The 26,930-nt window shown below is 35.6% G+C and overlaps 1 protein-coding gene across 4 annotated transcripts in view; it reads right to left on the bottom strand.

Annotated features, from left to right (window-relative positions):
* INTS6 (integrator complex subunit 6) overlaps nt 1-26,930 on the bottom strand; it is an 88,273-nt gene that overhangs the window by 35,128 nt on the left and 26,215 nt on the right. The window contains exon 2 of one of the 4 annotated variants that reach the window (XM_019936651.2): nt 18,831-19,053. The exons of the other annotated variants lie outside the window; for them this stretch is intronic. The gene's annotated coding sequence lies outside the window, so the exon portion shown is untranslated. The remainder of the gene's footprint in view (nt 1-18,830; nt 19,054-26,930) is intronic. 4 annotated transcript variants of the gene reach the window in all.

Below are 26,930 nucleotides of genomic sequence, written 5' to 3'. Positions count from 1 at the left end.
GAACACAAGCACCAGTCAGTGTCCTGCCAACAACATTTGTGCTCCCCCCAGCCCAAACCATACACAGATATGGATGCAAACACACAAACACAGATTCCACTGTCATACTGTGGTGGGTCGCAGAACCAGCTAGTCCTATCTGCAAGAGCTGAAGTATTATCCTTCCCCGATATATGAAACCAGCTGATCTCTATGTCCCTTGTATGTACCCACACATAGAGGATATAAAGACACGAGCTGCAAAAATTTGCCTGACACCTACAGCAGGGGGTAGAGAAACAACCATTCCATATGGTGAAGCCATTAACAACTCCTGAATCGAGCTCAATGTACAATATTCACAATGAGAATTTACATATGGACATACTTCTACTGAGGCCACACAGAATACAACCTCATAAATTCTAGCCTTAGAATTTAGAGATACAAAGAGTGTGGTCATATATTCTTTCTTGCAAAAATGTTTTACCTCACACACCAAACCAAAACTTGTCTTTATAGTTTAATGCACTGGCCTAGTATCAATGAACTTGGCACAGTATCAAAAAAGTAATTAGGTCATTATTAATACAAAATTTTTAATTGTTATCATGTGGGGCATTTTTCTTAAATATTAAGAATGGGGATCACAAATCGAGCTATAACTCAGGAATTATTTAATGAAAGGCAACACAGCAGACACTGTAATCTCCTACCTTCAAGAACATGTAACTAATTATAATATGTTATGATATGTACAATAGTAAAAGTATGCATGAGGTACAGAGGAATAATTGATTATTTGGGGGATGGACCAGCGAAGGCTCTCCGAGGAAGTAGCATTTGAGTTAGTTTGAAGAATGAAAAGTTTACTGAGAATCTACAACCTTTTGCAGATTGCAGGGCATGCAGAGTGAAGATCATGACCAAAAAGATAGAAGGCAAGAAATAACAAATACTGGGATAAAAAATTAAATTAAAATTCAGAACTACTGGAGATCAACATACAAAGGAGAGAAACTGAAGATTTTAAGAAAGCCTTTAAGAATGGGTAAGATTTTCATATATATATATATATATATATATATATATATATATATATATAAAAAAGATAACGTATAAGGACCTACTGTATAGCACAGGGAACTCTTCTCAACACTCTGTAATGACCTATATGGGAAAAGAATCTAAAAGAGTGGATATATGTGTATGTATAACTGATTCACTTTGCTGTACAGCAGAAACTAACACAACACTGTAAATCAACTACACTCCAATAAAAATTAAAAAAAAAAAGAACGGGTAAGATTTTAATATGGTGGAGATAGAGGAATAATATTTAGCGGAAAGGAGCATGTGAGGAAATAAACAGGAAGCATTCAGGAAATTAGTAGCCTATTTTGGGTCAAGTTTATAGAAAATATAGGGGAATGATAAGGAATTTTTCTTCATCTGCTCATCATTTCCTAGTCTTTCCAACTCTACTAAAACAACTCCCACTAAGTCATCAAAGATCTTTTTTTGGCCACGGTGGTAGATGACAGTGTGGTCAAAGTGTTCCAGGCTTGAGTCTTAACAGAACTCGAAGCTTCACTGCCAGCCCGTTGGGAGCCAGTCGCCAGGTAAAGAAGCTTGAACTAGACCACTGCCCGATAAGAGATCTTACAGAGAGACAGAAGTCACAGGGACAAGAAGCAAGGTGCCCAGGCAACAGTGGGCACCAAAGCCCCAGACATGTAAATAAGGCCATCTTGGGTGTTCCAGCCCCAGCTAAGCCCCCAGATGAATGAAGCCAACTCACAGAATCTTGAGAAATAATAAACTGTTGTTGTTTTAAGCCACTAAGATTTAGGATGATTTGTTACACAGAAATAGATAACCAAAGGAGTCATTAAACCTAGTGAAGATTTTTCAGATTTAGCTTCCCAGCAGCATTCAAAACTATTTACCACTCTTTAGAAAGATACTCTTCCTTTGGCTTTCACCTTAAAATATTCTCATGGCTTCCCTCTGCTTCTTCGGCTGCTCCTCTGTCTTCCACCCCGATCCTCCCCTCAATCTCTAATACCTAGCCATTACATGCTGCTGACGCTCAAGGCTCAGTATTAAGCCTTGGCCAGTTTATACTCTAAACCCTCAATCCACCTACTCACAGTTTCAATTACTACCTATACTCAGATAATATCTTACAATTGGTTATGTCCAGCCTAGATCTTTCTTTTGAGCACCAAAATATTCTTCTGCCTACTTGCCATTCCCTCTTGGATGGCTCAAAGGTACTTCAAACTCAGTTTGCTCAAAACTGAACTCATGATTTTCCTCCACCCCAGATGGTACTCTCTCAAGATTCCCTAGCTCAATGAATGGCACCGCAATCTATCCAGTTTTGCAAGAAGCCATCTCCCTCTTCCTTATACCCCCAAATGAAATATATGTCAGCAAATTTGGTTGACTTAACTTTCTAAATATCTCTTGAAACTGCTGCTTCTTTCTATCCCTTTTACTATCACCAACCTCCATGACCAAGCTATTGTCAGAACTAATGCAACAATGCCTAACTGGTCTTCCAACATCCACTTGTCTTTCACTCCTCCACCCCCTACCTCTAAATAAAACCCTTGGATGACTTCCTATTGCATTCATATTAATAACATTAATTGGCATGGCCTCAAAACCCCTTGTGTGGTCAATCCCAACCTTCTTTTCCATTTTATACAATGATCTCTCTTTTTTTATGCTCCAAGTCACATTAGCCGCCTTCTAGTCCCTCAGTCTCAAAACATACTCCTTTTGGGAGAAGAGCCTTTGTACAGTGCCTCTACCTGGTATGATCATCCTTCCCACTTTTTGGATAGTAAATCCTCCTCACCTCTTCAAATCTTAGCTTTCAATGACCTTCTTGACTAGATCCAGAGTGCCCTTATTAAAAGCTCTCACAATACATACTCCTCCCTTTTGTAGGATACATGATCATTGCAGTTTTACTTTTAACACATGATACTTTTATTAATGTCTCTCTCCTCAATTAGACCCAAGGGGACTGAGCTCCTGATTGTTTTATCATTTGATCCTCAGAGCACAGCAGTGTCTAGTTCATAGAAGAAACCCAATAAATATGGCTGAATGAATAAAACAGATGGATGGATAAATAAGGTAACTGGCTTAACTGTGAAAGGTCCAGAGGAATCTAGTGGACAATGGAAAACAATGAAACATTTTGAACAATAGAATAATACACTCAAGTGGTGTGCTTTAGCATAATTATTGCCATGGAAGACAGATTTGAAGGAAACCAAGACAAGTTAAGGAGCTAATTAATAGTTTAAGAAAAACATCAAGGTGAATGATGGCAAAAGGAATAGGAATGAAAGCAAGAAACAAATTAATGAAAACAAAAAGCAAGGGACTAGTATCAAAGACAATTATACAGGAAAAAATATAGATTATGATATGCCCCCTAAGGCTCTGATGCCTTCTCTACCTCTACTATTGCAGTTATGATTTAACATGTCAAATGATAACAAGTTACTGTAATACATGAAGCATGACTTTTAAAAAAATGCAAAACTAAGTTCCAAAAGGACACACACACACACTCTCAAAAAGAGCACTTTTCTCAAACGATGCACAATAATGTTACCAACTCTAACGTATAACTACACATAATTGTTAAATAATATCCCAAATTATTCAGAATCTAACATAAAACATTTAAACTGAAATAAATTATAAAGTATTAGTCAGAAGGTTAACTTAAAGCACATTGGTAAAGAAACAAAAAATAGAGTAAAAACCTTGTGAATCATTTTGAGACTCATTATTTCCCAGGTAACCGAGAGCAATTAATGTTTCAAGCATAAAAACTTATCAACAAACTTTCTTCAGTATGTTATATATGTCCCTATCGTCTGGAAATACATTGTACCCCCTAAAAAATAACAATAAACTTTTCTTGATAATTCAAAGAAGCAGGGAGAAAAAAAAGCTTAAAGACCTCTTGTTCATACCAAATATTGCCCCAAATCACATGGCAAGTTAGCAGGCTGACAAGTCTTCATTAACTGAACTCTGTGCCAGGGTTTTAATTAGATACTCTGCTTGAATCATCGTAGTTAATCCTCCACCACACCTGGTTACCTATAACTTAGATTCTAAGATATATCAGCAATTTAATGTATATTTCCTTGCTTCCCCAAAATTTAACATTAAGTGTACATGAAACTTTTTCCAACAATAGCGCATAATTATCCATAAAGTTGCATATCCCCTCCTTCTTCCATCTCATGAGTTTCATGGTGTTTGAGTATCAAACAGAGTTTAGTCTAAGTCTTCTCCACACTGGGTCTAGAGGTTCTTCTGAATCCCTTTTGGCCATGATAAGTTAAACAGAACATCAGAGTCATATGTTATAGCCTGTGCTTATGATCTTGACCTCTTTATAGCACCTTCAGTTTGAAGAGTGTCACTTCAAGGTATATCAAAGGCTACCAGAATTTCATTTGCAGTTCCTATTTGATTAACCTTAGAATATTTTTGTATTCTCTTTATTTCAATGATAAATTACTAGATGATATAATGCTTCTCTTTAAAAGGTTGGCTTTGAACAGATATTGGATTCTTCAGTAATAGTTCTTCACAACTGGTAAAAGAGTCATAATACCATCTCATAGCTTTGAAAGTTTTACCTCTCTTCTCAGAAACTGGGCAATTTCAACTCTCTTTATATTGCACTGCCTGTTGTACCTTAGGTGATCTAATGTATGTATCATATTTTTTGTTTGTTTCAATGTTTATTCACTGTAAAGTAATAATTTCCTTAGGGATACAAATTTATGTTAAATTTCTGAGACTTCTGGATAAAAATACGTAACAATCAGATGTAATATGTGAACCATGTTTGCATTCTGATTCAAACAAAACAATCGTCAACATTTGTGAGACAAGTAGAGAAACTGGGATATAGAATGGATGTTAGATTATTTATTAAACACCTTAAATTTTTTGTTAAGCTATAAAAAGAAATTAATTTAATTTAGAGTAATTATATTTTAAACTTAAATTTAATAAGATTTTTTAAAATAAATTATTGTTAAGCCATATTGAACACTGCAGGGGTGTGTGTGTGCATGCGATGTCTGGAATTTGCTTTAAAATATTCCCCCTAAAATGTATATTGTATATATAAATGTTTATATAAATGTATAAATGTGTATGGGGTAGGGGCAGAACAGATTAAATGAGACCAGCAAAATGTGGCTAATTACTGAAGCTAGGTAAGGGTTCTTGAGGTTAATTATTTTATTTTCCCTACTTTTGTATATGTTTAAAAGTTCCACAATAAAAATTTCTTTGATTGGACATATGTGAATAACCAACACAACAATTAAAAATGCAAGCAATTAAAAGCCTCTGAGGAAAGGAAATGAGAATGGGAGGTCTTGCTTTTACTACTAGCCCTCGTCGTGCTTTTACTACATTAGCCAAATGTTCATGTTATTTAAACCGAAACATTTTAACTCTTTTAAACAGAATATAAAAAATTTCCCCTGACACGAGGTGTTAATAAAGCAAATAGTTCAGCCCAAGTGAGAGCGAAATGACCCACACCTGTGCATCAATATACACGGACACAGGCAGTACCAGATGGAAGTCCATACAGTCTAGCTGAAAGCTAACTAACTTCTCCTGATTTCAGAAACTCTGAGAGGGTAAGGGTGGATAATATTTCTTAGAACAAAATAAATACAGAATTATCCTTTGGGGGTGGGAGGAAGGTAAGGAAACCCTGACACAAAGAGACTGATAAATTTGTCTAAGTAACTGCAAATTCTGGAAAAAGCAAGATTTAAATCCACATTCTCCCAGTTTGCTACAGCCTTGTTACATATCTGGATTCTAATCTAATGTTTACACTGTGTTTAGTAGTGTGTCACACTACTAAAATCTGTTTTTATCCTTGACTTATAGTAATTAATTTCAGACTGCTGCTTCCTGAGCTCCTATGTCTACTTACTCACATCACCACTTTTGTGTATGTTTCCTCATCTATCAAAATATATAACAAGAATATATATGTATATAAACAAGGCTGGTTTAACATTAAAAATTAATCAATGTAATTCACTATATTAACAAAATAAAAAATCATATGATAATCTCAACATATGCATAAAAAACTGACAAAATTCCATACTCATATTCATGATATTTTAAAAAACAAAAATCAGCAAACTGGGAACAAAGGAGAACTTCCACAACCTGATAAAAGGAATACAGAAAAAAAACCTACAGTTAAAATCACACTTACATAGTGAAAGGTTTCACTCTCACCTCATTTGCCAAGACTGGGAACAAGGCAAAGATGTCTACTCTCACCACTTCTACCAGTACATTAAGACAAGAAAAACAAACCAAAAAGCAGACAGATACTGGAAAGAAGTAAAACTGTCAACACAGACAACATGATTTTTTTTTTTTTTTGTGGTACGCGGGCCTCTCACTGTTGTGGCCTCTCCCGTTGCGGAGCACAGGCTTCGGACACGCAGGCCCAGTGGCCATGGCTCACGGGCCCAGCCGCTCCGCGGCATGTGGGATCTTCCTGGACCGGGGAATGAACCCGTGTCCCCTGCATCGGCAGGCGGACTCTCAACCACTGCACCACCAGGGAAGCCCGACAACATGATTTTATATGAAAAAAACAATTCCAAGAAATCTGGAAAAAACTGCTAGATAAAAAGTCATTTTAGGAAAGTCACAGAATTCAAGGTCAAAATATAAAAATAAAATATATTTCTATGTACTAGCAACAAATAATAAAAAATTAAACATAAAACAACTGATTTACAAAAGCGTCAAAATGTATGTGTAGGGGCTTCCCTGGTGGCGCAGTGGTTGAGAGTCTGCCTGCCGATGCAGGGGGACACAGGTTCATGCCCCAGTCCGGGAGGATCCCACATGCCGCGGAGCGGCTGGGCCCGTGAGCCATGGCCACTGGGCCTGCGTGTCCGAAGCCTGTGCTCCGCAACGGGAGAGGCCACAACAGTGAGAGGCCCACATACCGCAAAAAAAAAAAAAGTATATATGTGTAAAACTTATACAAGGAAAACCACAAACATTGGTGAGAAAAATTAGACTTAAAAAATTTGAGAGATATACCATGCTCATGGATCAGAATAACCAATAATGTAAAATGTGGATTTCCCCCAAATTAACTTAGAGATTCAATGTAATTACAATCAAAAGTGCAGTAGGCTTTCTTGTAAAATTTAATAAGCTGACTTTAAATTTGGATATTTAAATAAATTTAAATATGGAAAAATTTAAATGACTTAAATATGAAAATTCAAAGGCCTAGAACAGACAAAACAAGTTTGAAAAAGAAAATGTTGGAGACAAATTGCCTTCAAGACTTACAAAGCTACAGTAGTAGAGACAGTGTTATACTGGCAAAAGGCAGAAATCGAAATCAATGAAAACAGAATAGAAAGTCCAGAAACAGACAATCAAATATGTGGCCAATTGACTTTTAACAAAGATGCCACAGCAGTTCAATGGGTGAAGGATTACCTTTTCAACAAATGGTACTGATACAATTAGTTAACAGTGTGTCCAAAAAATGAACCTCAACACTTTCTTCCCATCATACATAAAACTCCTAAATGAATCATGACCCTAAAAGTAAAAGCTCACACTACAAAACTCCTTAAAGAAAACACAGGAGAAAGTAACATTAAGTTAGGCAAAGATTTCTGAAATAGGACACAGAAAGCACAAACCATAAAAGAAAGAAAGAATCCAAAAAAGAGGGGATACATGTATATGTATAACTGATTCATTTTGCTGTACAGTAGAAACTAACACAACATTGTAAACCAAATATACTCCAACAAAAATTAATTTTAAAGAAAGAAAAAAATTAAAAATATTTGCTCTTTAAAAGACACTGTAAAAATTGAAAAGGCAAGCCATAGACTGGGAGAAAATACTTGGAAAACATGTATCCAATAAAAGACTTGTATCCAGAATATGTAAAAGCTTCTTATAACTCAATGATAACAAGTAAAAAATGGGCAAGAGAATCTGAACACTCACTTCACCAAAGATATACAGGTGACATATAAGCACATGAAAGATGTTCAACATCTTTAGTCATTAAGGAATCCAAACTAAAACCAAAATGAGATACCACTACACACCCACTATACTGTCTAAAATTAAGACTGAAAAAATTCAAGTGTTGGAAGGATGTAGAGCAACTAGAACTCTCATACACTTCCTGGTAGGAATGCAAAACAGTACAGCCACTTTAGTAAACAGTTTGGCAGTTTCACTGAGCCCGCGAGCCACAACTACTGAAGCCTGTGCGCCTAGAGCCGGTGCTCCACAACATAAGAAGCCACTGCAATGAGAAGCCCACGCCTGCAACGAAGAGTAGCCACTGCTCGCTGCAACTAGAGAAAGCCCGTGCACAGCAACGAAGACCCAACACAGCCAAAAATAAATAAATAAGTAAATTTATTTTAAAAAAAGCTTGTCAGTGACCCACCAATTACAATCCTAGGTATATACCCAAGAGAAATGAAAACATATGCCCACAAAAGGATTTTCATGCCAATGTACACAATGACTATTATAACGGTCCCCCCCCCAAAAAAAAAAAAAGGGAAAAACCCAACTGTTCTACTTTGGTGAATGGATAAGCAAATTATAGTTATAGTATAGCCACACAGTGGAATACTACTCAACAATAAAAAGGACCAAACTACTGATAGATGCAAAAATGTAGATAAGCCTCAAAAGCATTATGCTAAGTGAAAGAAGACAGACACAAACTACACACTGAATGATTCCATTTATATGAAATTCTAGAAAAGGCAAAACTATACACACGCACTGACGTGCATGCGCACACACACATTGTGACAGAAAGCATGTCAGTGGTTTCCAGGGGACAGTGATAGAAATTAACTGCAAAGGGCATAAGAAAACTTTTTTGGAATGACAGATACATTTTATATCATTATTGTGCTGTTAATAACACCATGTTTACATTTGTCAAAACTCATCAAGTTTTATACTTGAAATTGCTACATTTTATTATATATAGATTGCAGCTAAACAAAGAGGAAATAACAACAAAAGAAATATAAGCAAACACAAATCTGAGAACCATATATTTAGTGGCAAAAAAAAAAAGGGAAGAAAGAAAAGGAGAAAAGGCTCTAGAATACATGTGCCATTTAATTTGGAGTCTGGTGCCTTATACTATAACCATGCTGCCTTCTTTCTGAGAACGCTTCTCTAAATATCCAGGTGAGAATATTCATCCTCAATCTTTTCCATGGGACACAAAAGATGTGCATGCGAACACACATGCACACACACTCCCATGGGAGTATTAGACTTAATTCTTGGGAAGATAATCTAACTATATATATACATCCTGCTCTCGCCCACTTAAGGCAACATAACAAAATGAAAGCATCGAGTGGCTTCACTGTAAGGGATATAGTTGAAGTACTTTAAACTCTTAACAATAGATTACTTGGCACACATTTCACAACAGGCTGAGACCCAAACAAATGGAATCACCAGCAGATTCATTTATTAATTCACTCTGAACAAAAATTTACACAGAACTAATGCTGTCAGATAATGGATAAATGATAAAAATCTGTAGAGTATTAAAGTATTATAAGTTATCAATCTTAAAGAAATTAGGTCAATTAGTAGTTCATGAGCTATAGCTGAGCTAGGGACAAGGTAACACTAATGAAATAACTACAGAATGATAATATAGGTACATAATCAAATGTTAAATTTTGTCGTTTTTATAAATGCTGTAAAAATTCATTCAGGGTACGAATATCAACTGAGTGACTACTCTGTGCAGTGACTACTCTGGGGTTACAAAGGTAAGCAAAAGGAAGACAGGATAGTCCTTGCCCTTGTGGGGCAGGAAGGCAGGCTGACATTAATCAAATAAGCACACAGATTACCATGTAATTACACACTAAGCTAAACGCTATAAGGGAAAAAGGTTTTCTTTTTCTCTTTCCTTCTTTCTTCCTTCCTCCCTCTCTCACTCTCTTTCTCTTTCTTTCTTTCCTTCCTTCTTTTTCTCTTTCTTTTTCCTTCTTTCTCTTTCTTTCCTCCCTTCCTTCTTTCTTTCTTCCCTTCCTCCCTGCCTTCCTCCCTCCCTCCCTTCCTGTCTTTCTCCTTTCTCCCTCCCTCCCTCCTTTTCTTTTTTTTTAAAGAGCAAAACAGAATCCTATGCTCCTGTCTTAACTAATGCAGATCACTCCTCCCTGGTGAGTCTCTTGCCCTGATATTTTTATAACTAAATCTCTACATCCCATTAACACCCAATCTTTCCTGATAGAACCAGTGTTACTTTAATGGGCAAGTCTTCTCTAACTCCTACAAAAATTAGAAGTCTCTCCTTTTTGCAGTGTGATAGAGAATAATAAAACAGTAAAATTTCTTGAGCACTTATTTTCTCATTTAATCATTACAACAAGCATGAGATACAGTTATTATTATCCCCATTTTAAAGATGAGGAAACTGAAGCTTAGAACAAGAGAGAATTAGGTTACATCTCTAATTAGCTGCAAAGCCAGGAATCAAGCCTGGGTCTTTATAACACAAACACATTCTTTAATTACATTCTTTAAATATCTACCTTAAATTTGAATTGGAAACACTAGTATGAATTCATGACATATTTACTTTCAGAAAAAAAAAAAAAGTATGTATTCCTAACTCTGTCTACTGCAAAGGCATGAAAACAATGACCAACTCAACAGCAAAGATCACCTCTTAACACTCAGGTTATGGTTTTCCACATACCATTTCCAAATACACAGAACCTGACATGATTCCAGGTCTGGGGCAAAAATGTACAAGACAAACTTAGAATAAGCTGTCAAACTAAAAGGTAAGGAAGTTTCCAAAGCTTTTAAAGCATAATTAATTTCTTTACCATCCCTTTCATTTCAGAAACTAAAAACTGCCCTCAGAATCCAATCTCTCTTTCTTCCTTCTCATCAAAACCCCTAAATTTTGGCTGGACACACGGCCGCCCAAGTAGAGATTATACTCTGCCTTGCAGTAAGTGCAGGCAGGTTCTGGGTGATGGACTCTGACTGGAACTGCCACATAGACGTTTTAGGTCATGTTCACATTAGGAAGCTGCCTGCGCTCCACATTCTTCCCACAGGCTGAAATTCAGTTGTAGTACTGAACTAGGATGTGTTATAAAACCAGTGTCAAGCATTCAGGTAAAGCAGACAGATCAACAAAGGAAAAGGAACATGGGGGCCTAGACAATAGCTTGGAGCAGAGCCACCCTACCTCCCAGACCACCAACCAGTTCTGTCTTTGATGGGAGAGAAAAAGAAATTTTCTTTTTAAGCCACTATTACTCTTGTCCCAATTACAGAAACTGAACCAGTATCCTAAATCATATACCTTTCCAGAAGCTTTTCACAATCCTTGAAAGTTGAACTAGATGCTTGTCAATTTGTTTTGCTTTGTTGCAGAAAATACGCATTCGAAGAGGCAATTTTTGTGCATTAAAGGTAGGGAAGCACACATTCTAATCAAACCAATGCTAAATGCCTTTGTGATTTAATAAATAGAACACTGGCACCTCCAGGATCAAGTCCCATTACTCAGATTTGCTTGGATAATGTAGATGGGAAAAAAGCTTCAAATAAAGTTTTAACATTTTCAGTGGAACTGAGTATTTCTTAAACCTACTTCCTCAAATATAATACAGCGTTAGCTCTTACTCATAATGGACAAAAAAAAAAAAATCCATATAACTAGTATCAAGCCCTTACAGATTCATTTCAGTTTCCTCCTTCCCAATACATGCAGGAATAATTCTAAAACTCAAGATTTAGTCCTTCAACGTCCTTTCTCTCCCTAAGATTCTACCCTTCAACAATCATAATCGTCAGTTATTTTTCTGTTTATTTCCAAGAACAGTTTAAAATCCAAGGATACCCAAACTGAAATTATCTGGTGGAGAAAAGATATGTGAAAGAAATCTGCCTATCCTAGAATTTGCTGCTTGGGATTAGAGAAGAACAACACACTCTATTATATCACCTTTATATTTCTGCCTAGTATGAGAGTTCTATTAAAAAGGATGTACTAAATGTCACTGAATTGTTCACTTTAAAATGATTAATTTTATGTTATGTGTATTTCACCTCAACAAAAAAATATAAAAACATTAGCAAAAGCCAAGCCCTTTACCAACCTAGCCAGAGAGAACAAAGAAAGAATAAAGACAAAGACGGAAGTAGGAGAGAAAAGTTAAATAATGATGATGATGATGATGATGACTGTAACGAATCAATTCATAAGTCTGACATTCAAAAAGAAAGAATAGAGACATAAGAAGGAAAAGATTGTCAAAGAAATAAGAACATTTCTGAAACTTAAAGGATATGAGTTCCCAAACTGAGAGGGCCTGCCAGGAGCCCAACACAAAGTCTAGTGGCAGTAAGATAAGTTAACAAGTAAAATAATGAACAAAAACTGGGATTACAGTGACAAGAAGAAAGCCCTAAAAGTGCAGAGAAGAAAGTACAACTAAATGCCCAAAAGCTTCACAAGAGGTAGCATTTGACCAGTGTCTCAACAAATACTGAGTAGGTTTTGGGGAGTGAAAGGTGGAAAGAGACAGGAACATTCCAAAATTATGGAACAGGCCCTGACAAATAAAAGAGTGTCATGTATTCAAGGAACAATGGGGTCAATTCATTGACGGTGAAGCACTTAAAAGTAGTAAAAACCAAATAAATCATGGAAAGTTGGAATAAAATCATAAAGTGATTTTTATGCCCAGTTAGGGAGTACAGATATCCCAAGGGAGGAAATGAGGGGAAAACGGAGAACACCTAAGTAGCATCAAAACTCAATTAAAGGGCTTCCCTGGTGGCGCAGTGGTTGAGAGTCCGCCTGCTGATGCAGGGGACACGGGTTCATGCCCCGGTCAGGGAAAATCCCACATGCCACGGAGCGGCTAGGCCCACGAGCCATGGCCGCTGAGCCTGCGCATCCGGAGTCTGTGCTCTGCAACGGGAGAGGCCACAACAGTGAGAGGCCCGCGTACCGCAAAAAAAACTCAATTAGAAAGATAAAGGCAGGTGGGGGTGGGCAAATGGGTGAAGGTGGTCAAAATGTACAAACTTCCAGTTATAAAACAGGTACATCATGGGGATGTCATGTAAAGCATAGTGACTACAGTTAACAATACTATATTGGTATATTTGAAAGTTGCTAAGAGAACAGATCTTAAAAGTTCTCATCACAAGAAAAAAAATTTTTTCTATGTATAGTGATCAACGTTCACTAGAGTTACTATAGTGATATATATATGTATATATCTCAATATATAAACATAGAATCATTGTGTTGCATACCCGAAACTAATACAATGTTATATTTCGATATCTCAATTTTTCAAAAAATACATATGTGTATGTCTGTGTGTGTGTGTATATATACATATATACATACACATACATACATACATACATACACCCAAGAGCAGCAGTGCTCAACACTTTTTACTTTGACACCATTTGAAGGCTTAAAAACTGAGGATCCTAAAGAGCTTTTATGTGGGTTATATCTACCTACTGATGTTTTCCATATTAAAAATTAAAAATAATAAAGTTTTTTTAAAAAAGATACAGGTTAGCAAAACAAATCTTAGGAATCTGTTTATAGATGGAAATTTTTACAATACTGATGGATGAAGCCTGAGAATGAATGAAACTGCCCAAGAGGAGCATGTCAAATAAAAAGGAAAAAAATAAATAAATAAATCTAAGATTAAACCAGTCACAAGTGTTAAAGCAACAAACAAATAAATTAAGACAAAGGATTAAAACAGAACAGAAAGCCAGAGGAAAGCCAGGAGAGTATAAATCCAGAAGCCAAGAGAAAACTATATGAAAGAGCGTTCAATAGTACTGGCAAAACGTCATGAAAGAGAAAAATTTTAAACCAACAGTTGGATTTGGAAGATGAGGAAGACATTGCTGACCTCATTATGGGTAGAATCAGAAACTAGATTGTAATAGGTTAAGGAGTAAAAAAGAGGTAGGGAAGCGAAGGAGACAGCAGAAACAACTTCTAAATTTGCTGTGAAAGGAAATTAAGAAAGGCACTAGAGAGGGAAGTAGATGTATGCAGGTAAAGATACGAGTTTTTCCATTTGTTTTATTTCATTTCTTTAGAATGGCTGAACCAGGGAGGTACTATCTAATTTCAGAACATTTTCATCACCCAAAAAAGAAACCCCATACCCATTAGCATCTCATCTTATCCCCAACCCCTAGCAACCACTATTTCTGTTTCTATGGAGTTGCTTGTTCTAGACATTTCAAATAAATGGAATCATGCAGTAAGTGGCCTTTTGTGTCTGACTTCTTTCACTTAGCATATTTTCAAGGTTCATCCACACTGCAGTGTATGTCAGAATTTCATTCCTTCTTAAGGGGATCAACACTCCATTCGTATGGATATACCACACTTGTTTATGCATTCATCAGCTGATGAACATTATATTGTTTCTACTTTTTGGCTATTATAAATAATGCTGATATGACATTTTACGTGGTAATGTTTTCATTTCTCTTAGGTGCATATCAGTAGAATTCTGGGGTCACAGAATAACTGTGTAGAACTTCTCGAGGAACTGTCAAACTATTTTCCACAGCAGCTACATTACTTTACACTCCTACCAGCAATGAGAGTTCCAGTTTCTCTACCTTTTCATCAACATTTGCTTTATCCACCTTTTTTATTTTAGCCATTATAGTAGGTATGAAGTGGTATCTCATTGGTTTTGGTTTGCATTTCCATAATGGCTAATGATGGTGAACATCTTTTCACGTGCTTATTGGCCATTTGTATGTCTTCTGTGGAAAAATATCTTTTCAAATCTGTTGCCCTTTTTTTAAATTGGGTTGTCTTTTTATTTTTGTGTCATAAGAGTTCCTTGTATATTCTGGATACTAGGCCCTTATCAGATATGTGATTTGCAAATATTTCCTCCTGTTACTATCTTTTCCTCACAGTATCCTTTGAAGCACAAATGCTTTTAATTTTGATGAAGTCAGATTTATCTAATTTTCCTTTGGTTGCGTTTCTGGTGCCATGTCTAAGAAACCATTGCCTAACTAATCCAAAGTCATCAAAATTTATGCCTATGTTTTTTCTTTCAAGGGTTTTGGCTCTCACATTTAGGCTGCCCACCCATTTTTATTTCATTTTTGTACATGGTGTCAGGTAAGAGTCTAACCTCACTCTCTTGCATGTGGATATTCAGTTGTTCAGTACCTCTGCTTGAAAAGATTATTCTTTCCCCATTAAACTATCTTGTCGCCCTTTTCGAAAATCAATTGACCATAAATGTATGGTTTGTTTCTTGACTCTTGATTTTATCTATTGATCTATATGCCTATCCTTACGCAGTACTGTACTGTTGGTGGTGGTGGTGGGGGTTTGTTTGTTTGTTTTTTTAAATCACACACTAGCATGTAAAGAGCAATGGACTTGAAGTAAAAATAAACACCAATGGTCAAGTCCCAGCTCTGGCTCTTACTTGGGAATTGGCTATACTACAAAACTCATTTTCCTTACTCTCGCAGAATTAGGAATTAAGTGAGATGTGAAATTACCTTGTAAACAATAAAAGGTAACACAATTAAGTTTTGTACATATTTTAATGATTACGACTGAACCTCATAAATTTCGGCAGCCAGGAATAAAAGTAACATAGTAAGAACCTTTTAAAATCTGTTTCTAAAAAACAGTGCCTTGCACATAGTAGGCCCTCAATAAATATTTACTGAGTAAAATTAACTATTTTCCAATTGCTCTGTACTCTATTTTCTATAACTGTTAAGACTGAGGAAACAACTTATAAATTTTAAATCATCAAACTTCAGGTTTTTCCTTTAGCAATTATTTCCTTGGAGGAAAAAAAGTGGGGGGGGGGGGTAGTAAATTTCCCTTAGGCTACTTCTAGCTTTTTAATATTATCCAATATTCTACTTAAGAAGGTAGATGATATTTAATATGATATTTAATGATATTTAATCATATGATATGATATGATATTTAATATGATATTTAAATATCATATGATATTTAATAAGGAAAGGAAATTTTAAAATATTAAAGTCAAAGTGAATTCTATAAAATTTAGTAACAACATGATTTATTTAGTTGGTAGTTCCTACAGTTAACTCTATAGTTACAATGTATACCCTTTAAGTTTAGGAGGAAAAAAAAAAAACACCTTTTTTTGGTTCCAGCAGCTTAAGATCAATATTTGTTCAGAGTAAAGAGCAATTATTTGGGAATCAGCAATATGTTTTATCCAAAAAATTTCAAAAGTGAGGTCTTTAACAACTTTATTGAAATATAATTACCTACCATAAAATGCACCCATCTTAAAAAGTGTCCAATCCAAACTATATCCAATCTCTGGGATCAACCATTATGGAAAAGAATATTTAAAAACGATAATGTCTCTATGTGTATAAGTGAGACACTTTGCTGTACAGCAGATATTGGCACAGCATTGTAAATCAACTCTACTTCAATTTAAAAAAAAGTGTCCAATCCAATTATTTTTAGTAAATTTACAGAGTTGTACAACTACCACCACCATCCAGTTTTAGACCATTTCCAACACCCTGAAAAGATCACTTGTGCCCATTTGCAGTGAGTCCCCAGTCCATTCCCAGGCAACCACTAATCTATTTTATGGACATTCCATAAAATGTTGTAAAAACTGAATCACACAACATGTGGTCTTTTGCACCTAGCATAATGTTTTGGAGGTTCATCCACACTGTAGCATGTCAATAGTTCATTCGTTTTCATTGCTAAATAATATCCCAAGTTTCTTTATTTTATGTCTGGTATAAAACAACCCACAAAAACAATTTGTGTCCTCTTTTACAAAGAGGTTAAAAAAAAAAGTTACCAAAAATATTTATTCCTTGTATACTCCACACTACTGCCACTATCTTTCTAAAATTCAAATCTGATGGCTTTTTCCTCTGCTAAAATCTCTTCAACAATTACCATCAACCTATAAGGCAAAGTTCAAGCTCCTTGGCAGAGCACACACTGTGAGCCATGTTGATCTGTCCAGTCTCATTCCCTATTGCTTCTTTCTTGAACACTCTGCCAGCAATCAGTTATTGACGTATATATATATGGTTCTCCCATGCTCTCTTCTATCACCTATATGCCTTTGAACTCATCTACTTCACAAATTTGCATTAAGTTTTCAAGTCCAACTTAATACATCATTTCCCAGAGCCAGCCCACTTTCTCAGCAGCTTGTGCTGTAATCAAATTACTTCTTACACCATGCCACAACTGTTTACCTATCTCTCTTACCAAACTCATCCCAGCACCTAACCTTATGTTTGAACATCACTGGTATTCAGTAAGTATCTGTTCAATTAAACAATACATTCTGACTACTAATATTCTTCTGCTCACTTCAATAAGGAAGATCAACTGTACTCTAAAAACTGATGGTGAAAGGATCTAACAGAAGTAGTAGAACACAATTGCAAAGTCTAGGGCAGTGGTCTGCAAAACAGGGTATACTCCAGGCGTCAACAAACAATGGCCCTCCAGCCAAATCCAGCCCACAGCTTGTTTCAGTAAATAAAATTTTATCAGCCATGCTCATTTGTTTAATATATTGTCTGTGGCTGTTTTTACCCTACAACAGCAGAGTTGAGTAGTTCCAACAGAAACCATATGGGCTGAAAAGCCTAAAATATTTACTATCTGGCCTTTAAAAAGAGTTTGTCAACCCGAAATACATCATGATGCGTGGCGGGGGGAAAGAAAATATCAGAACTCCCTTTTATAAGTTTTTTCATCTCATCTTTTAAAATTCTTACTTTTGTATATGTTTTCTAATATTAATACATTAGTGAATATATAATTTCTAAATGTAAAAATGTACACAAATACATTGCGGATTGTGCATGCCCATATTTTTTTTTACTAATAGAAGTGACTCAATTAAAAAATTTTTAAACAAAAACCTAGTAAGTCTTATTATGATAGACAAGTTTTAGAGTTTATTGAAAATTTAGCAATCAAGATTATTATATGAACAATTAGGTTCTGTAAGTACTTCAAAGGACAAGAGAAAGAGGCCTAGAATTAAATATTTTCCAAACCAAAATGCTCAAAACATCTCTAAAGAATCTTTTATGGGGTTAAAAATGTTACTCAAATGATGCAGGTAGTACTAATTCTTCAAGTTGAATGCAACCAAATATGTGTTACATAAATCCAAACTGCTTCAAAAGTGGCTGTTTTTTAAAAAAATCAGTGTAACAGACAAATCAAATGCCAATTTGCCCTTCCAAGCCCTGAAGCCCAATTGCCTGATATATAATCAATATATGATAACCATATAAACTAAGAGAATACTTCACTACATTTTTTTTAATCCATGGGTATTTAACATAATGCAATTTTGTAACTAAAGTGTTCCTTAGTTGTGATAGTAGGCTGTTTCCATTTACGACAACAGATACTAACCTAAGGTTCTGAAGGGCCCAGGAAATACCAAATTCCTCCCTTTACAGATCTTAAGGTTAGGAAGGTGGTTTCTAATAAGTCAAAAGTTGAGGTCTGATCACCATCCTCAACAAATTTATAAACTAAATTTACCAACTGAACCTGGATTTATCAGGTTAGGGTTGTCATTCTGTGTTGAATCATATTCTCCAACGAATAGTAACAGCCCCCAGAGAGAACTACACTCTACTCTGCTCACCTTTAAGGCTCTTTCTGAGGCCTTCCGAGATGACTAGCATCAGACTTTTGAGGAAGGCTAGCCATTAGACAAGGCTTTTCCCCACGATCTGACTGCTTGAAGTGACATCCAGGATCAGGTCGATCCTGTATCCAGGAATCATGACCCTCCCTGAGGCACCAGTCATCATGAGACAGTCAGTGCACTTTGGCACTTCTTGAAAACCACTGGACTGCTCCTTTAGCTGAAAGGAAAAAAAACATCAAAACCACAACAAACAAAACAAAGGGGGAAAAATCAGTAATTCAACCTGAAAAGACAGAGCGTGGGGAAAAATATACCAAAACAGCCTTGTCTAGATCAAAATGTAGCCTTGCCTTGATGTAAAGATCATAGTTTCAGTATCGTTCCAGTCAATGCACGTTTATTCCTAATACGCAAACATAAAGAACTGTAAATCTATTGTATTACATCTGAAAAGAACAATTCAAGGTGGAAGTTATATAAAATAGCTATTTATGGAACACAGCTAAATAATATAATGAAGGTATTTATAAAAGACTAACAGCCTCAGGCTTAGGTGAGTGTGCTCCATCAGGAGACCAAGTACTCAGCTTTTTCATGCTCTCAAATTGTAATCTGACTTAGAGAGGCATGAAATACACCTAACATACTGACTTGATCTGAGTTTAATTGGCAGAAACTGCCAATGCAGTCAAAGCCCATCTTAAATTACATACTATTGAACAGAAAAGGAATTAAGCTTCCATCCTCTTTAAATGACTTGACACTACTACCCCCTGAAACACAATGCTCTTGTCCTACCATTCTGACTATCAATGTTCATGCTTGTTTAAAATAAGCACTTGAAGATGTTTACATTATGGCCTTAAACAAAACAACTTAAAGATCTGATAAATAAATGATAAGATGACAACGATTATTTATTTAATCTGCTTCAAAATAAAAATTCTGTCAGAACCCAGAGATAAAATTCTGCTTACTTCTCTGTTTTTAAATACAAAATACTTTTCCTAAGACATAATGTTAAAGGGCAAGAAAAAGTCTTTAAGTTTACTGTTTAAAAAGTTGGCTCATAACTCCTTTAATACATTTGTACCCTAAAGTTAATGATACTTGATCAAACAATTATTTTATATTCTTTTCTACTACTTATCCAATATCCCCATCTCAGTCACCACTACCAATAATATCCACACATAGATTCCCAAGTTGAAAACCTCAAAATACTACTAAAACCGTGGGTTTTGTTTTGTTTTTACTTGTCTAAGAATATGATTAAAGCTAGAGACCTCTGTCCCCCAGAAAACCGTGCATATATATCTAGACAATGTCTGGATAACATTTCAGGGAATTTACAGAACCCTCTAAAGCCCAAGCAGGGACCCTGGGTTCAGAACCCTGTCAGACACTTTGCTTTTTTCTTCTCCCTTACTGTCCTTGAGGACCTGCCTAACCTATGAAAACCTATGAATCTCTCAGACTTCTGCCTCCCTGTCCGGCGCTGGCTTAGTTTTAGCACACCCCATATTTTTCCTGGGTTGTTGCATGTAGTCTGCTAATTCTTCCCAGTTTACCATCCTTCAAATCTATCTTCTTTCACGTTCTAGCAAAGTACACTCACTAAAATGCAAATCTGATCGTGTGACTCATCTGCTTAATATCTTCAATATCTCCTCTGCAAATGTTAACAGAACGATGTCCAGTCTCCTTAGGATGGTTTCATCTGGCCTCTACCTACACTTCAAGCATCCACTTCTCTCCGCTTCTCCTACCTACACTGACCATATTCCACTCATAGAATTTATAGCCTCCCAATATACTGTTCTCATGCCTTCCTACTTATATATATACACTGTTCCCTCTTCCTGAAATGTCACGGCTCAATTCCTTACTCATTCCTCAAAACTTAGCTTCTCTCATTATTTCTGCCATGAGATTTATCTTAGAGTGTTAAAAATGCTTATTTACTTTCCTATCTTGAAAGACAATATGTTTTCTAGGGGGCAAAAGCCTTGCTTAATTCCATCTTTGTGTCCCCAGTACCTAGAATATAGCAGTACTAAATATAAATGTATGGTGTGCCACGATTCTTGTACACAACCAAAGTCACTATGCAGCACAGGAAAAATCATTGCTGAATTAATCTAAAATGTACTTTAAGCATTCAAAATTGGAACAATTCATTATGGAAGGGTATTTTAGCAGCAACTCTCTAGAAAGCAAAAATTAAGTGTAACTATCACCAATTCTATGCATATATAAACTTAAAAAAAAATAATGCTAGTTATGAACATCCAAATCAGGAATTAAAGCGTAGTAAGGGTAAGAGAAAAACTACGTAGTCCTTTCGATAAAAACTCCTAAGACAGATATAGCAAGCACATGACAGATAATATGAATTAATTACTCCCCCTTTTTTACCCTCTTCTCCTCTACCCTATTCTCATTCTCAGGGTCTAAGAGTCCTCTTCAACACAGCATACCATATGCAGTAACTAAAGACTGGCTGCAGTTGATATAGAAGTTAATATCTGAGGTCTATCCAATAAGTGATTCTAAGTCATATCAAACACAATAAAAAAAAAATTCACAGAAGACCTATTCCATATCCCTTGGACACCCAATTCCCAAGTTTAACAATTCTAAAGGTCAAGAATTAATTTTTATCTTAAACAAAACATACTGCTGTTACTCCAACAGAGATGTAAAAAAAAAATAACATATTGCTGGCCATGTACATCAAAAACAGTTTTATCTTGTTTTGTTAAAGCTGTTTATTTTCACAAGTATTTTTTGTAGTTTTAAAAAATATATATTTGTAGTTATGTTCTAAAACTATGGTTTCTAGCCATAGTTGATTCTGATGCGTAGTTTCTGTGTATCAAAATCAACTTGGACACACCCAAAAATACAGATTCCCAGGTCCCTGTCCAGATCAATGGAAGCAAAATTTCCAGAATTAGAGCTGAGGCATGTATATTTTATAAAACACTTAGGTGATTCTGATGCAGTCATTTGAAAACTACTTTTCTAAATATCAGTAGTTTATATATGTAAGAGCTAGAATCAGAAGAATAATAGAAACATCTCTAAATGAAATTTTTCTTACATGTATAGCATCTCTTATTGCTTATTGGTTCTGACAGGCTAATAAACGCAGGGTGAAGTTCCTTCACCCTCTGAAATAAAAACTATTTTGATATATCTTAACACGGAATTCTAGATAATAGTTGAGTAACTGTAGCCATACAGCTTCACTAAAGAATGATCAGCCAGCATTTCCTTTTAATTATTCTATTACAGTGTCTGTCTAGAGGCAATCCTTAAGAGTTTTTCTTTCCACATGACCTTGAAAAAAGGTTCTTTCAAAAAGAGTACTGCAAATGTGGACTGCTGAAAATTCACTACAGGTATTAAATATATCATCAACTTCTTTTAATTATGCATTTTTATTATAATTACATATTTTCAAATAATAATAATTGTAGATATTATACATTTCTATAGCACAACAGAAATAAGGGGTTGAGAGAACACAGCCAAAAATATGGGTAAAAAAGAAAATGCAGGGCTTCCCTGGTGGTGCAGTGGTTGAGAATCTGCCTGCTAATGCAGGGGACACGGGTTTGAGCCCTGGTCTGGGAAGATCCCAGATGCTGCGGAGCAACTGGGCCCGTGAGCCACAATTACTGAGCCTGTGCGTCTGGAGCCTGTGCTCCGCAACAAGAGAGGCCGCGATAGTGAGAGGCCCGCGCATCGCAATGAAGAGCGGCCTCCGCTTGCCACAACTAGAAAAAGCCCTCGCACAGAAACGAAGACCCAACACAGCCATAAATAAATAAATAAATAAATTTAAATCATATGGGCTTCTAAGAAGACCTCGGCTTAAAAAGAAAAAAAAAGAAAATGCAAATGATCTATATCCAACAAATTCTTAGTAAATGTTCTTGGAAAGTTGAATTGATAGAGACTAACATATTTATATAGTAATGTTACACATATGTTTAGAACATTTGAATCACAAATCAGTAAGACAGGAGCTAATCTTGATAATGAAAACTCAGAAACGAATTTACACACAGATCTGTTTAATACAGTCTATCATACTACAATGACATCCCTCAAGATTCCTTAGAAGTCTTTTTGAAAAAGAAAAAAATAAAGACAAAATTCCCCAAAATTCTAAGTGTACTGGGAAACAACAATTTTAAATGTGTTTAAAAATCTTTGTAGACACAATTAAAATAGTTTTGACAGCTTACGGCACATATTTTTGGTGACTTTAGTGAAATACAAATATTTTATGGTGGTGGGGAGATGGGATTTCTGAATTATTTCAGATAGTAGAAACAGATTTAAAAATTCTGGATTGTCTTTTAATCAGTATATATATCATGAAGAGTTAAATACAAACTGTAATTATAGATCCTAATTACAGATTATCCTTACAAAAGATAAAACCATTAAACATTGACCAAAATGATCCAGAAAAATCACTAATACCAGTCCACATCTCAAAGACTGATGGGACTTCTGCATCAACTTTTGAGAACTGACAAGTTAAAAGATAAGACCCCAAACTATAGCCACTTGAACACACAGTTGAGGTTACTCAGACATTTCTCTTTCTACAAACATGTGCACTTTCTGAACATCTTCCAAGCAGTTATGAAGGTAGCTGTCCTAGTTTGTCTTAAAAAGCTGGGAAAGCTCATAAGGCAAAAATTTTAATGCCAAAAGCCAACAGGATTTTTATGACTGCAAATATCTTCTCTAAAATGTTAGCCTCCAGGGCAATCATAACTGATCAAGAGATGCAGAAAGAGTCTTCAGCAAATCTCAATATTTGAAAGATAACACTACTATTAGCACTTTCAAGGAAGAGAAAACTAACTGCTACATGATCCTGGAATGTCATTCATCACCAAGAAGGTACTGGCAGGATTTCTTCTGACTACTTTATTGAGCAATATAGTTAGCCATGTGTTCCTGGAATCATAGCACAGAATAGTTTTCCACTGCAAAAGAGTACCAGAGAAGATCTCTGCAAGCAATAAAAACCAGAAAAAAATTTTTTTCTATAACTCCAATTAAAATTTAGTGATTCTACCAAAACATTTGATACATTAGTAACATAACATGATAAATGGTATTATGAGTATATGACCACAAGTATGTTTATCAACACCAAAGATAAAAAAAAAAACACCAAAGATAACTATTACGGCAATAAGAAATATAAATTTCTTGTGTATCAGAATTCAAAGTCCCATCTAACTCAGAGCTCATAAGTGAAAATACGACAAACAACCAGTTTTACCAAATAGCTACATTTAAAAAGAAAAAAAGTCAAAAAATACACACATACTCTTCCATCACAAGCAGTCATCAAAAGTCCTACAGAGTTATCCAAAAAAACACTACACTAGAAACACACTCATGAACAATTCCGACAATGGCCTGGACTTTTATTAAAAGGCCAAAAAAGATCATTAAAATTATAAATTAAGGTAAAATGATTTTATACAGCTCAGGATTTTTGTCCATAAGACACACTGTTTCTCTTGTAATTGCTAACATACTGCTAAATGATGAACCGTCACAGAGGAAATGGTATCCCTACATTACTTTGACAAACAAGTTATAAGTAATTAGATCATTCTGGCCTGTACAAATTTAGCCAGGTCAGGAGGCGGTACGGCACCAAGTTTTTCCATTAACTATTTTCTACACTCAAAACAACTTTGTACCAGGTTTCTCTATAACTTTCACAGATATAATCTATGAGCCACATCCTATACCAAATCATCCACAAGATCCTTGCATTTAATCAACATTAAAATGACTATAAAAATTCACATTACACAGGATTTGACGTATGTACAAGATAGGTAATATTAACCCTCCCCTCCCTCTTTAGCACTCCCATACACCTAGTAGGCATCTCTAGTTTATCATTCATAAAACCACTTAATAGGCTATCCTCCCCCATAAGACTGTGAACTTAAGAACCAGAAATCCACCCTATTCATCTGTTATCTTCACTGACTAGAAATGCCCAGGTCATAATAGTCATTCAAGGGACACTGAGTGAATAAGAACATAATACCTACGTCACAAATGTATAGGAAACGGAAGCAGACAAACAGGAAATCAGGTAAATAGAAGGTAAATTTCCAGAACATACAATAATAGAATCAAACACAAAGACTGCAGATAGCATCAGGGAAAAGGCACTGGGTCTTGAGGGGCTGGGATGTCTTTAGAATTTAGATCAATTCTAATCCAGAATTTGGCAATAATAAATGTTATAACCTTCAGCAAATCACTTTGCCTCCCTGGATCTCAATTTCCTCATTTGTAAAATAAAAAGTAATACTAGATGAGCTCCATGTTTCCTTATATGCCATAAGGATGATTTCAAAGCAGCAGGAAAACTTATTCCTGAAAAATAGCACTGGCAGAACAGATAAAATACACTATGTGAGATAATATAACTCGTAAGCAAAGGGTATTGTATGGGTGGGATGCACAACTCCATAAACAGTAACAGGTCACATTAATAGCAGTCACAGGTAATCAAGAATTATACACATACCTAATGTGGAAATCATCAACACAATCACTCATTCAATAAATCTTTAAAAAGAATCAAGTTTTGCCAAAGGCAAACGTTACGAGAACTGAAGAGAAAGAGCCAAAGGGAACATTCTGCTTGTTATCTCCTAGTAGAAATTACAACAATACAGATCACATGTACCACACACATGCATACACACATACACACACAAACACAAAAGCAAACAAAAAAGCACCTTTATGCTTTTTATAAATTGATAATTCTCCTCAAAACGAATAACATAATTTAATTACTCGGACTAGAAGAGACCAGCATTCCAGCAATCCCACTACTGTGCATATACCCAGAGAAAACCATAATTCAAAAACACACATGCACCCCAATGTTCAATGCAGCAACCTAAATGCCCATCGACAGACGAATGGATAAAGAAGATGTGGTACATATATACAACGGAGTATTACTCAGCCATAAAAAGGAATGAAATTGAGTTATTTTTAGAGACGTGGATGGACCTAGAGACTGTCATACAGAGTGAAGTAAGTCAGAAAGAGAAAAACAAATACCATATATTAACACATATATATGTGGAATCTAGAAAAATGTTACAGATGAACCGATTTGCAAGGCAAAAATTGAGACACAGACGTAGAGAACAAACATATGGGCACCAAGGGAGGGAAAGTGTGGGGGGGGATGGTGGTGGATGAATTGGGAGATTGGGATTGACATATATATATACTAATATGTATAAAATAGGTAACTAATAAGAACCTGCTGTATAAAAAAATAAATAAATAAAATAAAATTTTTCAAAAATTAAGTTTCCACAATATACACATATAGGGTACATCCTCTGGCCCACAAAATGAGTCTTGTTGGAACATTAAGAACTAAACATGCCGATGATCGAAGAAACTCCTAAACTTGAAACCCAACACAACTCAAGAGACCTATGTTCCAACCGCATATCCAAAATAAACCTCTGCCTTATAACAAATGACTTCCACCTCAGATAAGAAGTAGCAGTGATAAATTTTGATCTTGATGACTACCAGACTCAATACAACAATATTTATAATCAATATTTTTAAAATATAAGCTCTGTTCTCAGAACTATGCTAAATATTGTAGAAGATATAAGAGAACTAAAAGGTAAGCTCCTGGCCCACAGGAAAGTCTTCCCAACTTTATTAGCAAGGAGTTTTAGGTTATTATAAACACATAGGTCTATTTCTCCAATATCTTTCCCAAGGACCTAGGAAGAAAGGTGAGCAATTCCAACATCCATGTATATTTCAAGATATGTTTTTAAAGCTAGAGGAGGTCCTACAAAACAAATATTACAAACAAACCAGATCCAGATATATGGGAACAAAATATACTGTACCCCAAAGGGCATTTCTACAAAGGTGGTAAGACCAGAGCACCTTGAATGGATAATCTCACATGTAGGAATATAAATATAAATATAAATGTAAATATAAATGAGAAATACCTTTGAAGTCATCATAACT

The sequence above is a fragment of the Tursiops truncatus genome, chromosome 18 (assembly GCF_011762595.2).
Source record: "Tursiops truncatus isolate mTurTru1 chromosome 18, mTurTru1.mat.Y, whole genome shotgun sequence".
Classification (NCBI taxonomy): domain Eukaryota; kingdom Metazoa; phylum Chordata; class Mammalia; order Artiodactyla; family Delphinidae; genus Tursiops; species Tursiops truncatus.
This window is presented reverse-complemented; position numbering and strand designations above follow the sequence as displayed.